Source organism: Argopecten irradians, chromosome 6, assembly GCF_041381155.1.
Source record: "Argopecten irradians isolate NY chromosome 6, Ai_NY, whole genome shotgun sequence".
In the NCBI taxonomy this organism is placed as follows: Eukaryota; Metazoa; Mollusca; class Bivalvia; order Pectinida; family Pectinidae; genus Argopecten; species Argopecten irradians.
In genome coordinates this window covers 3,460,410-3,475,221 of record NC_091139.1, presented here as the reverse complement: position 1 = coordinate 3,475,221, position 14,812 = coordinate 3,460,410, and the positions used below count along the sequence as shown (strand labels likewise).

At 30.4% G+C, this 14,812-nt stretch overlaps 9 non-coding genes across 9 annotated transcripts; all 9 read right to left on the bottom strand.

Annotated features, from left to right (window-relative positions):
- Window positions 1–73: 73 nt before the first annotated feature.
- Trnat-agu (transfer RNA threonine (anticodon AGU)) lies at window positions 74–154 on the bottom strand. The gene has a single exon. It is a non-coding gene; the product is annotated as a tRNA-Thr (tRNA).
- Window positions 155–1,457: 1,303 nt separating this feature from the next.
- Window positions 1,458–1,531, bottom strand: Trnat-agu (transfer RNA threonine (anticodon AGU)). Its single transcript has one exon. It is a non-coding gene; the product is annotated as a tRNA-Thr (tRNA).
- Window positions 1,532–2,310: 779 nt separating this feature from the next.
- Trnat-agu (transfer RNA threonine (anticodon AGU)) lies at window positions 2,311–2,384 on the bottom strand. Its single transcript has one exon. It is a non-coding gene; the product is annotated as a tRNA-Thr (tRNA).
- A 2,136-nt stretch (window positions 2,385–4,520) lies between these two features.
- Trnat-ugu (transfer RNA threonine (anticodon UGU)) lies at window positions 4,521–4,594 on the bottom strand. The gene has a single exon. It is a non-coding gene; the product is annotated as a tRNA-Thr (tRNA).
- Window positions 4,595–5,346: 752 nt separating this feature from the next.
- Trnat-agu (transfer RNA threonine (anticodon AGU)) lies at window positions 5,347–5,420 on the bottom strand. The gene has a single exon. It is a non-coding gene; the product is annotated as a tRNA-Thr (tRNA).
- Window positions 5,421–7,793: 2,373 nt separating this feature from the next.
- Trnat-agu (transfer RNA threonine (anticodon AGU)) lies at window positions 7,794–7,867 on the bottom strand. The gene has a single exon. It is a non-coding gene; the product is annotated as a tRNA-Thr (tRNA).
- A 2,989-nt stretch (window positions 7,868–10,856) lies between these two features.
- Window positions 10,857–10,927, bottom strand: Trnat-ugu (transfer RNA threonine (anticodon UGU)). The gene has a single exon. It is a non-coding gene; the product is annotated as a tRNA-Thr (tRNA).
- Window positions 10,928–11,671: 744 nt separating this feature from the next.
- Trnat-agu (transfer RNA threonine (anticodon AGU)) lies at window positions 11,672–11,745 on the bottom strand. The gene has a single exon. It is a non-coding gene; the product is annotated as a tRNA-Thr (tRNA).
- Window positions 11,746–14,125: 2,380 nt separating this feature from the next.
- Trnat-agu (transfer RNA threonine (anticodon AGU)) lies at window positions 14,126–14,199 on the bottom strand. Its single transcript has one exon. It is a non-coding gene; the product is annotated as a tRNA-Thr (tRNA).
- Between the last annotated feature and the right edge of the window lie 613 nt (window positions 14,200–14,812).

Genomic DNA, 14,812 nt, shown 5'->3' with positions numbered 1-14,812 from the left:
GTAAACTCAATATTTCTTTACCATACATCTGTCAAGTTTATTAAGAAAATTAATCTATACGTTTCAAAAAGCAAGGCTCCAGAGGGAGTCGAACCCTCGACCCTCGACCTCCAGTTTACTAGACTGGCGCTCTAACCAACTGAGCTATGGAGCCGATGTGAAAAGCTTTATGTCCAGCGTAACTGATCCCATCCGTATCTATCAGTGTTACGATATTTAATGAAAAATAATTGATGTCATGTAATTTTATGTATTTTTAAATCTTTTTTTTTTCATCATCTCCAAAATCTATTTAGCATCATCCTCGATATTCCATTACGTATTAGTATCACTACCGTTGTGGATATAACGACAGTGATAGTAACCCCTGCAGTATCTGGGATGGTTTTGTATTAGAAAATATATTTATAAAGATATGGCATCTTTGATGAAATGTTTTCGAATATGACTTATATATGTTACAACAATGTAATATAGTGGAAGTGTCATTAACATGTGTCTGTTTCTCTACCGCTTTCCTTATATTTTCAGAAATATTTCTGAATTCTTTAAAATACAGTTTGCTGAATATGAAGTATCAGTGGATGTTGTCGATGAATCAGAGGACGCCTGATTTTCTGAAACCACTGGTTCTAGTCCACATGTCCTTTTCAATGAGTTTCCTATATACACAAATATGTATCAACATTTCATACATGTATTTTCTTTCCTTTTTTGTTCAAATATAACCGATCATTGTCATTTAAGGTACATTCGACGAAGAACAACCTATATCCTTTTCCATCACATATGCTATTCGATATCCGGCGATGTCCACGACTTGTGAAACATATGTCACCTTCTCACGTGCCATTTACGATGTACAAGGTTGTACTGTTGAATTTTGTAATCATTGTCTTAGTTTGTTGTTGGTAATATGTTCAATTTAGAACGATAAATATATATTTTGATTCTTGACACTTCAATGAGAAAGCAAACGGTAGATTAGTCAAACGTTAGTAAGAAAACTAACTATTATTTGTTTTCCGATATTTTGAATGCCCAATTAAGAGTTAGAAATTTTGAGAACACGTTATAAGAAACGTTAGAAATGTCCGACTAAAAATCGTTCTTAGTTATCAATTTTATTTTCAAACAATTTGATTGGTCGGTTTTGGTTATCAGGTTTATTTTTAATCCATTTGTGTAGCTATGCATATCATATAGTTCATTTATTTATAACAGTTTCTACAAAGGCGAAGATCAGCTCTTTATACTGTTTATCGAAGCGTTTTAAATATTTTCTTACTGATTATTATCATAATCTATTGAGTTTGTAGGACACATTGTGCTTGATATCAAATAATAAGTAATATGTAAAAATAATGACATAAATATGTGAAGCAAGGGTTTACATAAGTCGTTCACATATGTCTTGGACATTCTATGTCATTTAAAAATGAAACAGTTTGGAAACAAGGCTCCAGAGGGAGTCGAACCCTCGACCTCCAGTTTACTAGACTGGCGCTCTAACCAACTGAGCTATGGAGCCGATGTATGTAGTGATATATAATTTCATATTATCCTTATCTGATGAATGTTAACACTTCAGTAACCTTAGGGAAATTCAATAAGTAGTAATGTATAGCAATTATGCAATACAATTTAATGTATTTATTTGTCTTGTAATAATACATTATGTTTCCTTATTTATATTCGTTATATGAATGATAAAAAATCAAGACTGATTACATCAACAATTACCTTCAGTTTCTTGTCATTAGTTTAATGGGCACTTTTGTCTTAAGCCTTATCCTTCAGCAACCCTCGGAGGTTTTCAATTAGTCAGGTAACATCAGTGTGTATTCCAAGCGATTTTGTGTAATTTCCTTTTTCATTTTCTCAACACAAGTCCTAATTTTCACTTATGATATGTCAGTTGATTATTAACGATTGTGTCATATATATTCTGGAGGTTTTGTACAAATATGTTGATGATATTTTGTAGAATGGAATATTTACTGACCATTTTCTTCGAAGATAACATGATTGCAGCATACAAAGTAAAATGTTTAAGGGCATTTAAACATATTTTTTTTATTTAGAATAAAGGATAAATTAATCAGTGAATAAAGATAGTTTCAACCAAATAAAAGTGTCTAAGCGTATTAAAATCATTTGTTATTTAGAATAAACAAATTAGCAAGGAATGTTTTCAAATGATATAAAATATAAAACATTATGCTTAGGTGAAGACAGGTGAAAACGAGTAAGAAGTTATTTTTTATATAATGTCAAGTGTTTAAATAAAAATAGGATGGTATGAAATCAAGGCTCCAGAGGGAGTCGAACCCTCGACCTCCAGTTTACTAGACTGGCGCTCTAACCAACTGAGCTATGGAGCCGCCGTTACTCGTTATTTCAATACACTGTATTTATCCTTATCTCACTTCGCCCTCAGAAATTTTCAATAGACTGGTAACGTTAGTGTATGAGTTCCAAGTGACTTTGTTTAATTTTTCATTTTTTTTTCATATTGTCGCATATATTACAAGAGTGTACAATACACATTGTATGTACATGTGTGTGGAAGGTTTCGTACAAGTATATTGACGATATTTTGTATTTAAGTATCGAATCTCTGTTGACCATATCGTTTAAAGATCACTTCTACATATTAGTATTAATGCAATAATGAAGTTTACAACAAAATAAAGTGTATTTAAAGAGAACTTTGTTATTAAGAATAAGCTAGTAAAGTTATTTCATTAAATCATTATAACTGTAAAATAGGAAGATGAAGTGGAGGAAAGTTAAATCAATGAGAGAGTTTATTTGACATTTTGTCTTTTATTTACAAATGTTATTTATTTTGATAAAAATAAATGGATTGAAAGCAAGGGTCCAGAGGGTAGTCGAACCCTCGGTAATACGTTGCCTGCAGTCTCTTTTATCCGATATATGAAAATGAAAGTATCAAATTTATATCTGATACACAGAAAGATAGAGAGAAAACAATACATATATATATATATATATATTATTTTTAGAAATGTCAATCTTTCATAGTTATAAGATTCCTTGTAAAACAAACTACACATAGAAATAGAAAAATAATGATAAAAACGTGTTCCTAAAGATGATGATTTTGAAGTATGTCTCCTTCCCTTAATTTGAGGATTTAAACTAGAATGTACACATAATTTGGATAATCATAATATAATATCTATAATATAAAGCCATCTTATGACTATATCGTCACAGTATGTATCATATGGGTTGTAAATTGAAATGAAGGGGTTGTTTTGTAAGTTAGAAGTAACTTGTGCCGAATCCTGCTGCTAATATGTCAATAAAATATGTTTAAATTATGAACATGAATTGTGATTTGAGATACTGATAATGACTGGGATTCTTTTCCACGACATCGAAATAGAGTTGCGGGGGACCTCTATTTCGGATGTTAAATCTACCAATTCACAATTTCTAGATAAAACATCTGTCATTGTAATGATATTTGAATATTTCTATGACTTATAAAACAAATACAGATAGCTCACATCATCAATGAATGTGGAATATGAGACCTCTTTTTCTCCAAGTGAACTCAATGCTTGTTGTTATGGTCAGATAACTCTCCAAAGCACGTTTCAGATGTCCGGTACTTAAAAGCTTTTAAAAATCTCGTTGTAAATTTTATTTCTTCGTTGATGTAACGTTTCCTTAAAGATGCCCCACCGACGACAGAGCATAAATGATATTAATCATTTGAACAATGATTGGTGTATAATCGTGTATATATATGCCTAATTAAAAAAATAACATAACATAATTTGTTTCGCCTTTGGTGCATGCGCAATCAGTACTTCATTCCATATAGGATGTAGTGCAAAGGAATTTTTTTCGGGATGCAATTAATTATTTTTCATATTTTTAACTTGAAGTCAAATAAGATGCTCAGACTTTTCAATGGTGTTAATGGTGTAAAGTAAGTAACTTTTGTAACTGAAGAAAAATACTAAATCGTCTGCTCCTGTTTTTGATAGAGAAAAATTATCATTTGTCAGCGGTGGAGCATCTTTAAGTCTCTTTAGTCTGATAGAAAATATATATGAAAATGATATTGAATTACATCTTATACACAGAAACATAATACGAACACGAAATAGATATAAATAATTCTTGCTACCTCACTTCCAACAAACAGCTTACAATGCATTTTTGATAAAGGCACTACATTGTACTACCAATCTAGCTAAACGTTAACATTCATTCAAATCATTGGAATGGCCAGTGAAGAAGTAAACATTTTCAGAAAATGTTCTAATTTCCTTCTAAAACAAACTACACATGCCAGCTTCAAAAAGTGAGCTATACAAACATTATTTGTCTAAGCGTAAGCTATGTTATCAAAACATATATAAAATATAAATAAAATTCAGATTCAGTAAAGACATGTTAAAGCAAGTAAAATATTCATTTGAGATTTTATCATTTTCTGTCATAGTTTGTTTTGACAAAAATAGATGAATTGAAAAAGCAGGCTCCAGAGGGAGTCGAACCCTCGACCTCCAGTTTACAAGACTGGCGCTCTAACCAACTGAGCTATGGAGCCGATATTTTAAATTAGTACATGTACTAATATAGCGTGAGGTAATTTGATCGTTTGCTCAGAATATTTTGGTAGACAGGTAATCATTATTGCGTCATGGAATTTTGTGTGTAGTTTTTATTTTCATTTTTACGATGGAAGTCCTGATATCTACTTCTTATACTTAATATGATAAAATGTAACTAGTTTATCACATTTGTGACATAGGCGAAGTTTTTGAATTAGTGTATTGACGAATCTTTATTGACCATTTCTATAGAACTTTTACACGGTTTGAATAAAGTAAAATTAGGGAACAACCAAACAACCAGGTGAATAGGACAAACAGTTGTTTTAAGAGATATATCTTAAAATTGTTACCTCCCTTCCAATAAACAGCCTACATTGTATCTTTGATAAAATATACTCATTATAGTACCAATTTATATAAATAAAAAATAACATTTATTCATATCTTTGGAATGGCCAATGAAGAAGTAGACATTTTCAGAAAATGTTCTAATTCTAGATATGTCAATCGTTCTTAGTCATTAGATTCCTTCTAAAACAAAATACACATACCAATTTCAAATAAAAGCTATAAACACATAAGCATAAGCTGTTAAGTTGCAAGTTATGTTATCAAATCATATATAAAATATAAAAAAAATATGGTTTAAGTGAAGACATGTTAAAGCGAGGAAAAGGTTCATTTAGGATTTTATAATTTTTGCATATCTAATGTGTTTACTACAAAAATAGATGAATTGTCAACCAGGCTCCAGAGGGAGTCGAACCCTCGACCTCCAGTTTACTAGACTGGCGCTCTAACCAACTGAGCTATGGAGCCGATATTTTCATCTATTACATGTGCTAATATACGTTGAGGTAATTTGAACATTACCTCTGATTATTTCGGTAGACAGGTAATCATTATTTGTGTAAATATAGTTTTTATATTGTCATTTTTACGATACAAGTTCTGATATCTACTTCTTTATTGCTCGTTTTCCACCGAATGGCAAAGAGTGTAATGCCAATGGTTATTGAGAGATATCCATCTTGCTAAATATCAATATTTATTCAAATCTTTAGAATAAAAAATAAAGAGCTAGATATTTTCAGAAAAAAAGCTTTATTTAAGAAATGCATATTGTTCTTAAATTTCGCATACCAACTTCCTGTATTCTGAAAACAAAAAACCGTTTTAAGTTAATAAGTTTTAAAGTTTGAAAGTCAATTTTCATTAGAGACTGGTATAAAAAGGGAGTTATAAATATAAAGGATTGAATAAGAGACTATGATTCTGGTAGATTTTATACTTTTGAAGAATTTACTCAAAAATATCACATAGAGACTAACTTCCTTCAGTATCACAGTGTTATTTCAGCAGTAAAACAATTTAATCGCAATCCAGGTTTTCCTAAAACAGAAATACCTTGTCCATTTATTCCAATATATTATGAGCAAATGTTTAGCAAATCTAAAGGTTCCAAAGTATTTTATAATAGTCTGATAAAAACCAATATTGTACCATCAGGACAAAAGAAATGGAATTCAATTTTCGATTTGAGTAATATATCATGGAAAAATGTTTTTAAGCTTCCATTTATGATTACAAAAAAACACAAAATTTCAGTGGTTTCAATATAGAGTTAATCATAATATTCTGGCAACTTATTCTTTTTTATTTAAAGCTCGAATTGTTCCGTCGCCTATGTGTACACTTTGCAACTCGGAATATGAAACTATTACACACTTGCTTTGGGAATGTCAAGAGGTGCAAAAACTTCTTGTGAGTCTTGAAACTCTTTTAGACACTCTTTTTATTGAATACCTTGTAGTTTCAATAAAGAATCTTTCTTTTTTGGACTTCTTCTGTTCTGTTATGGAGGATTCTTACTTCCTATACTTAATATGTAAACAGCTGATCAAAATTACGAGTTTGTGATAGAGGCGATTTTTATTAGTTTTTGTATTGACAAATGCCTTTTCGTTCGAATATAACATATACAATGTACGTGGTTTCAATAAAACAGTATATTCTATAGTCCATATTGGCTTTCATCTTCTGGTTTGAGAAAAAGAAAGAAAAGACAAATCTTTCATTTTCAAAATAAAAATGTTCCGTGTTCACCGATTTTCGACAAATAACAATTTGCATCAAAAAGAAAGAAAAATATAATGTTGATTACTGAAATGTGTTCCTAAAGATGATGATATCGCCATTTGGTTTCTTGATTAGTTGTTTGGCCAATACATAAAATACTTAGTTGATATAAATCGATGCTCTGAAGCAACAGGTTAAAGCCCTTTGGCACTATCATTAAGATGTAATATGTCTCCATCACTTAATTTGCATATAAACATTTAATGTTATGAAGGATACCACTGGTTCTAGTCCACATGTCCTTTTCAATGAGTTTCCTATATACACAAATATGTATCAACATTTCATACATGTATTTTCTTTCCTTTTTTGTTCAAACATAACCGATCATTGTCTTTAAGGTACATTCGACGAAGAACAACCTATATCCTTTTCCATCACATATGCTATTCGATATCCGGCGATGTCCACGACTTGTGAAACATATGTCACCTTCTCACGTGCCATTTACGATGTACAAGGTTGTACTGTTGAATTTTGTAATCATTGTCTTAGTTTGTTGTTGGTAATATGTTCAATTTAGAACGATAAATATATATTTTGATTCTTGACACTTCAATGAGAAAGCAAACGGTAGATTAGTCAAACGTTAGTAAGAAAACTAACTATTATTTGTTTTCCGATATTTTGAATGCCCAATTAAGAGTTAGAAATTTTGAGAACACGTTATAAGAAACGTTAGAAATGTCCGACTAAAAATCGTTCTTAGTTATCAATTTTATTTTCAAACAATTTGATTGGTCGGTTTTTGTTATCAGGTTTATTTTTAATCCATTTGTGTAGCTATGCATATCATATAGTTCATTTATTTATAAAATTTTCTACAAAGGCGAAGATCAGCTCTTTTTATACTGTTTATCGAAGCGTTTTAAATATTTTCTTACTGATTATTATCATAATCTATTGAGTTTGTAGGACACATTGTGCTTGATATCAAATTATAAGTAATATGTAAAAATAATGACATAAATATGTGAAGCAAGGGTTTACATAAGTCGTTCACATATGTCTTGGACATTCTATGTCATTTAAAAATGAAACAGTTTGGAAACAAGGCTCCAGAGGGAGTCGAACCCTCGACCTCCAGTTTACTAGACTGGCGCTCTAACCAACTGAGCTATGGAGCCGATGTATGTAATGATATATAATTTCATATTATCCGTATCTGATGAATGTTAACACTTCAGTAACCTTAGGGAAATTCAATAAGTAGTAATGTATAGCAATTATACAATACAATTTAATGTATTTATTTATCTTGTAATAATACATTATGTTTCCTTATTTATATTCGTTATATGAATGATAAAAAATCAAGACTGATTACATCAACAATTACCTTCAGTTTCTTGTCATTAGTTTAATGGGCACTTTTGTCGTAAGCCTTATCCTTCAGCACCCTCGGAGGTTTTCAATTAGTCAGGTAACATCAGTGTGTATTCCAAGCGATTTTGTGTAATTTCCTTTTTCATTTTCTCAACACAAGTCCTAATTTTCACTTATGATATGTCAGTTGATTATTAACGATTGTGTCATATATATTCTGGAGGTTTTGTACAAATATGTTGATGATATTTTGTAGAATGGAATATTTACTGACCATTTTCTTCGAAGATAACATGATTGCAGCATACAAAGTAAAATGTTTAAGGGCATTTAAACATATTTTTTTATTTAGAATAAAGGATAAATTAATCAGTGAATAAATATAGTTTCAACCAAATAAAAGTGTCTAAGCCTATTAAAATCATTTGTTATTTAGAATAAACAAATTAGCAAGGAATGTTTTCAAATGATATAAAATATAAAACATTATGCTTAGGTGAAGACAAGTGAAAACGAGTAAGAAGTTATTTTTTATCTAATGTCAAGTGTTTAAATAAAAATAGGATGGAATGAATTCAAGGCTCTACAGGGAGTCGAACCCTCGACCTCCAGTTATACTATATAAAATTATACTAGACTGGCGCTCTAACCAAATGAGCTATGGAGCCACCGTTACTCGTTATTTCAATACACTGTATTTATCCTTATCTCACTTCGCCCTCAGAAATTTTCAATAGACTGGTAATGTTAGTGTATGATTTTATTTTTTTTTCATATTGTCGCATATATTACAAGAGTGTACAATACACATTGTATGTACATGTGTGTGGAAGGTTTCGTACAAGTATATTGACGATATTTTGTATTTAAGTATCGAATCTCTGTTGACAATATCGTTTAAAGATCACTTCTACATATTAGTATTTATGCAATAATGAAGTTTACAACAAAATAAAGTGTATTTAAAGAGAACTTTGTTATTAAGAATAAGCTAGTAAAGTTATTTCATTAAATCATTATAACTGTAAAATAGGAAGATGAAGTGGAGGAAAGTTAAATCAATGAAAGCGTTTATTTGACATTTTGTCTTTTATTTACAAATGTTATTTATTTTGATAAAAATAAATGGATTGAAAGCAAGGGTCCAGAGGGTAGTCGAACCCTCGGTAATACGTTGCCTGCAGTCTCTTTTATCCGATATATGAAAATGAAAGTATCAAATTTATATCTGATATACAGAAAGATAGAGAGAAAACAATACATATATATATATTATTTTTAGAAATGTCAATCTTTCATAGTTATAAGATTCCTTGTAAAACAAACTACACATAGAAATAGAAAAATAATGATAAAAACGTGTTCCTAAAGATGATGATTTTGAAGTATGTCTCCTTCCCTTAATTTGAGGATTTAAACTAGAATGTACACATAATTTGGATAATCATAATATAATATCTATAATATAAAGCCATCTTATGACTATGACGTCACAGTATGTATCATATGGGTTGTAAATTGAAATGAAGGGGTTGTTTTGTAAGTTAGAAGTAACTTGTGCCGAATCCTGCTGCTAATATGTCAATAAAATATGTTTAAATTATGAACATGAATTGTGATTTGAGATACTGATAATGACTGGGATTCTTTTCCACGACATCGAAATAGAGTTGCGGGGGACCTCTATTTCGGATGTTAAATCTACCAATTCACAATTTCTAGATAAAACATCTGTCATTGTAATGATATTTGAATATTTCTATGACTTATAAAACAAATACAGATAGCTCACATCATCAATGATTGTGGAATATGAGACCTCTTTTTCTCCAAGTGAATTCAATGCTTGTTGTTATGGTCAGATAACTCTCCAAAGCACGTTTCAGATGTCCGGTACTTAAAAGCTTTTCAAAAATCTCGTTGTAAATTTTATTTCTTCTTAATGATACGTTTCCTTAAAGATGCTCCACCGACGCCAGAGCATAAATTATATTAATCATTTGAACAATGATTGGTGTATAATCGTGTATATATATGCCTAATTAAAAAAATAACATAACATAATTTGTTTCGCCTTTGGTGCATGCGCAATCAGTACTTCATTCCATATAGGATGTAGTGCAAAGGAATTTTTTTCGGGATGCAATTAATTATTTTTCATATTTTTTAACTTGAAGTCAAATAAGAAGCTCAGACTTTTCAATGGTGTTAATGGTGTAAAGTAAGTAACTTTTGTAACTGAAGAAAAATACTAAATCGTCTGGTCCTGTTTTTGATAGAGAAAAATTATCATTTGTCAGCGGTGGAGCATCTTTAAGTCTCTTTAGTCTGATAGAAAATATATATGAAAATGATATTGAATTACATCTTATACACAGAAACATAATACGAACACGAAATAGATATAAATAATTCTTGCTACCTCACTTCCAACAAACAGCTTACAATGCATTTTTGATAAAGGCACTACATTGTACTACCAATCTAGCTAAACGTTAACATTCATTCAAATCATTGGAATGGCCAGTGAAGAAGTAAACATTTTCAGAAAATGTTCTAATTTCCTTCTAAAACAAACTACACATGCCAGCTTCAAAAAGTGAGCTATACAAACATTATTTGTCTACGCGTAAGCTATTAATTTGCAAGTTATGTTATCAAAACATATATAAAATATAAATAAAATTCAGAAGATCAGTAAAGACATGTTAAAGCAGGTAAAATATTCATTTGAGATTTCATCATTTTTGTCATAGTTTGTTTTGACAAAAATAGATGAATTGAAAAAGCAGGCTCCAGAGGGAGTCGAATCGACCTCCAGTTTACAAGACTGGCGCTCTAACCAACTGAGCTATGGAGCCGATATTTTCAATTAGTACATGTACTAATATAGCGTGAGGTAATTTGATCGTTTGCTCAGAATATTTCGGTAGACAGGTAATCATTATTGCGTCATGGAATTTTGTGTGTAGTTTTTATTTTCATTTTTACGATGGAAGTCCTGATATCTACTTCTTATACTTAATATGATAAAATGTAACTAGTTTATCACATTTGTGACATAGGCGAAGTTTTTGAATTAGTGTATTGACGAATCTTCATTGACCATTTCTATAGAACTTTTACACGGTTTGAATAAAGTAAAATTAGGGAACAAGCCAAACAACCAGGTGAATAGGACAAACAGTTGTTTTAAGAGATATATCTTAAAATTGTTACCTCCCTTCCAATAAACAGCCTACATTGTATCTTTGATAAAATATACTCAATTTATATAATTTATAAAAAAAAACATTTATTCATATCTTTGGAATGGCCAATGAAGAAGTAGACATTTTCAGAAAATGTTCTCATTCTATATGTCAATCGTTCTTAGTCATTAGATTCCTTCTAAAACAAACTACACATACCAATTTCAAATAAAAGCTATAAAAACATAAGCATAAGCTGTTAAGTTGCAAGTTATGTTATCAAATCATATATAAAATATAAAAAAAATTATGGTTTAAGTGAAGACATGTTAAAACGAGGAAAAGGTTCATTTAGGATTTTATATTTTTGCATATCTAATGTGTTTACTACAAAAAAAGATGAATTGTCAAACCAGGCTCCAGAGGGAGTCGAACCCTCGACCTCCAGTTTACTAGACTGGCGCTCTAACCAACTGAGCTATGGAGCCGGTATTTTCATCTATTACATGTGCTAATATACGTTGAGGTAATTTGAACATTACCTCTGATTATTTCGGTAGAACAGGTAATCATTATTTGTGTAAATATAGTTTTTATATTGTCATTTTCACGATACAAGTTCTGATATCTACTTCTTTATTGCTCGTTTTCCACCGAATGGCAAAGAGTGTAATGCCAATGGTTATTGAGAGATATCCATCTTGCTAAATATCAATATTTATTCAAATCTTTAGAATAAAAAATAAAGAGCTAGATATTTTCAGAAAAAAAGCTTTATTTAAGAAATGCATATTGTTCTTAAATTTCGCATATCAACTTCCTGTATTCTGAAAACAAAAAACCGTTTTAAGTTAATAAGTTTTAAAGTTTGAAAGTCAATTTTCATTAGAGACTGGTATAAAAAGGGAGTTATAAATATAAAGGATTGAATAAGAGACTATGATTCTGGTAGATTTTATACTTTTGAAGAATTTACTCAAAAATATCACATAGAGACTAACTTCCTTCAGTATCACAGTGTTATTTCAGCAGTAAAACAATTTAATCGCAATCCAGGTTTTCCTAAAACAGAAATACCTTGTCCATTTATTCCAATATATTATGAGCAAATGTTTAGCAAATCTAAAGGTTCCAAAGTATTTTATAATAGTCTGATGAAAAACCAATATTGTACCATCAGGACAAAAGAAATGGAATTCAATTTTCGATTTGAGTATATATATCATGGAAAAATGTTTTTAAGCTTCCATTTATGATTACAAAAAAAACACAAAATTTCAGTGGTTTCAATATAGAGTTAATCATAATATTCTGGCAACTTATTCTTTTTCATTTAAAGCTCGAATTGTTCCGTCGCCTATGTGTACACTTTGCAACTCGGAATATGAAACTATTACACACTTGCTTTGGGAATGTCAAGAGGTGCAAAAACTTCTTGTGAGTCTTGAAACTCTATTAGACACTCTTTTTATTGAATACCTTGTAGTTTCAATAAAGAATCTTTCTTTTTTGGACTTCTTCTTCTGTTCTGTTATGGAGGATTCTTACTTCCTATACTTAATATGTAAACAGCTGATCAAAATTACGAGTTTGTGATAGAGGCGATTTTTATTAGTTTTTTGTATTGACAAATGCCTTTTCGTTCGAATATAACATATACAATGTACGTGGTTTCAATAAAACAGTATATTCTATAGTCCATATTGGCTTTCATCTTCTGGTTTGAGAAAAAGAAAGAAAAGACAAATCTTTCATTTTCAAAATAAAAATGTTCCGTGTTCACCGATTTTCGACAAATAACAATTTGCATCAAAAGAAAGAAAAATATAATGTTGATTACTGAAATGTGTTCCTAAAGATGATGATATCGCCATTTGGTTTCTTGATTATTTGTTTGCCTATACATAAAATACTATGTTGAAATAAATCGATGCTCTGAAGCAACAGGTTAAAGCCCTTTGGCACTATTCATGAAGATGTAATATGTCTCCATCACTTAATTTGCATATAAACATTTAATGTTCTGAAGGATACCACTGGTTCTAGTCCACATGTCCTTTTCAATGAGTTTTCCTATATACACAAATATGTATCAACATTTCATACATGTATTTTCTTTCCTTTTTTGTTCAAACATAACCGATCATTGTCATTTAAGGTACATTCGACGAAGAACAACCTATATCCTTTTCCATCACATATGCTATTCGATATCCGGCGACGTCCCACGACTTGTGAAACATATGTCACCTTCTTACGTGCCATTTACGATGTACGAGGTTTGTACTGTTGAATTTTGTTATCATTGTCTTAGTTTGTTGTTGGTAATATGTTCAATTTAGAACGATAAATATATATTTTGATTCTTGACACTTCAATGAGAAAGCAAACGGTAGATTAGTCAAACGTTAGTAAAAAAACTAACTATCATTTGTTTTCCGATATTTTTGAATGCCCAATTAAGAGTTAGAATTTTGAGAACACGTTAGAAGAAACTTTAGAAATGTCCGACTAAAATCGTTCTTAGTTATCAATTTTATTTTTAAACAATTTGATTGGTCGGTTTTGTTATCAGGTTTATTTTTAATCCATTTGTGTAGCTATGCATATCATATAGTTCATTTATTTATAACAGTTTCTACAAAGGCGAAGATCAGCTCTTTATACTGTTTATCGAAGCGTTTTAAATATTTTCTTACTGATTATTATCATAATCTATTGAGTTTGTAGGACACATTGTGCTTGATATCAAATTATAAGTAATATGTAAAAATAATGAAATAAATATGTGAAGCAAGGGTTTACATAAGTCGTTCACATATGTCTTGGTCATTCTATGTCATTTAAAAATGAAACAGTTTGGAAACAAGGCTCCAGAGGGAGTCGAACCCTCGACCTCCAGTTTACTAGACTGGCGCTCTAACCAACTGAGCTATGGAGCCGATGTATGTAGTGATATATAATTTCATATTATCCTTATCTGATGAATGTTAACACTTCAGTAACCTTAGGGAAATTCAATAAGTAGTAATGTATAGCAATTATACAATACAATTTAATGTATTTATTTGTCTTGTAATAATACATTATGTTTTCCTTATTTATATTCGTTATATGAATGATAAAAAATCAAGACTGATTACATCAACAATTACCTTCAGTTTCTTGTCATTAGTTTAATGGGCACTTTTGTCGTAAGCCTTATCCTTCAGCACCCTCGGAGGTTTTCAATTAGTCAGGTAACATCAGTGTGTATTCCAAGCGATTTTGTGTAATTTCCTTTTTCATTTTCTCAACACAAGTCCTAATTTTCACTTATGATATGTCAGTTGATTATTAACGATTGTGTCATATATATTCTGGAGGTTTTGTAACAAATATGTTGATGATATTTTGTAGAATGGAATATTTAATGACCAATTTTCTTCGAAGATAACCATGATTGCAGGCATACAAAGTAAAAGAAATGTTTAAGGGCCACATGCCATTTCCGCATGCAAACATAAGGTTTTTTTAACATCAGAAATAGATATACCGGATAAATTAATCAGTGAA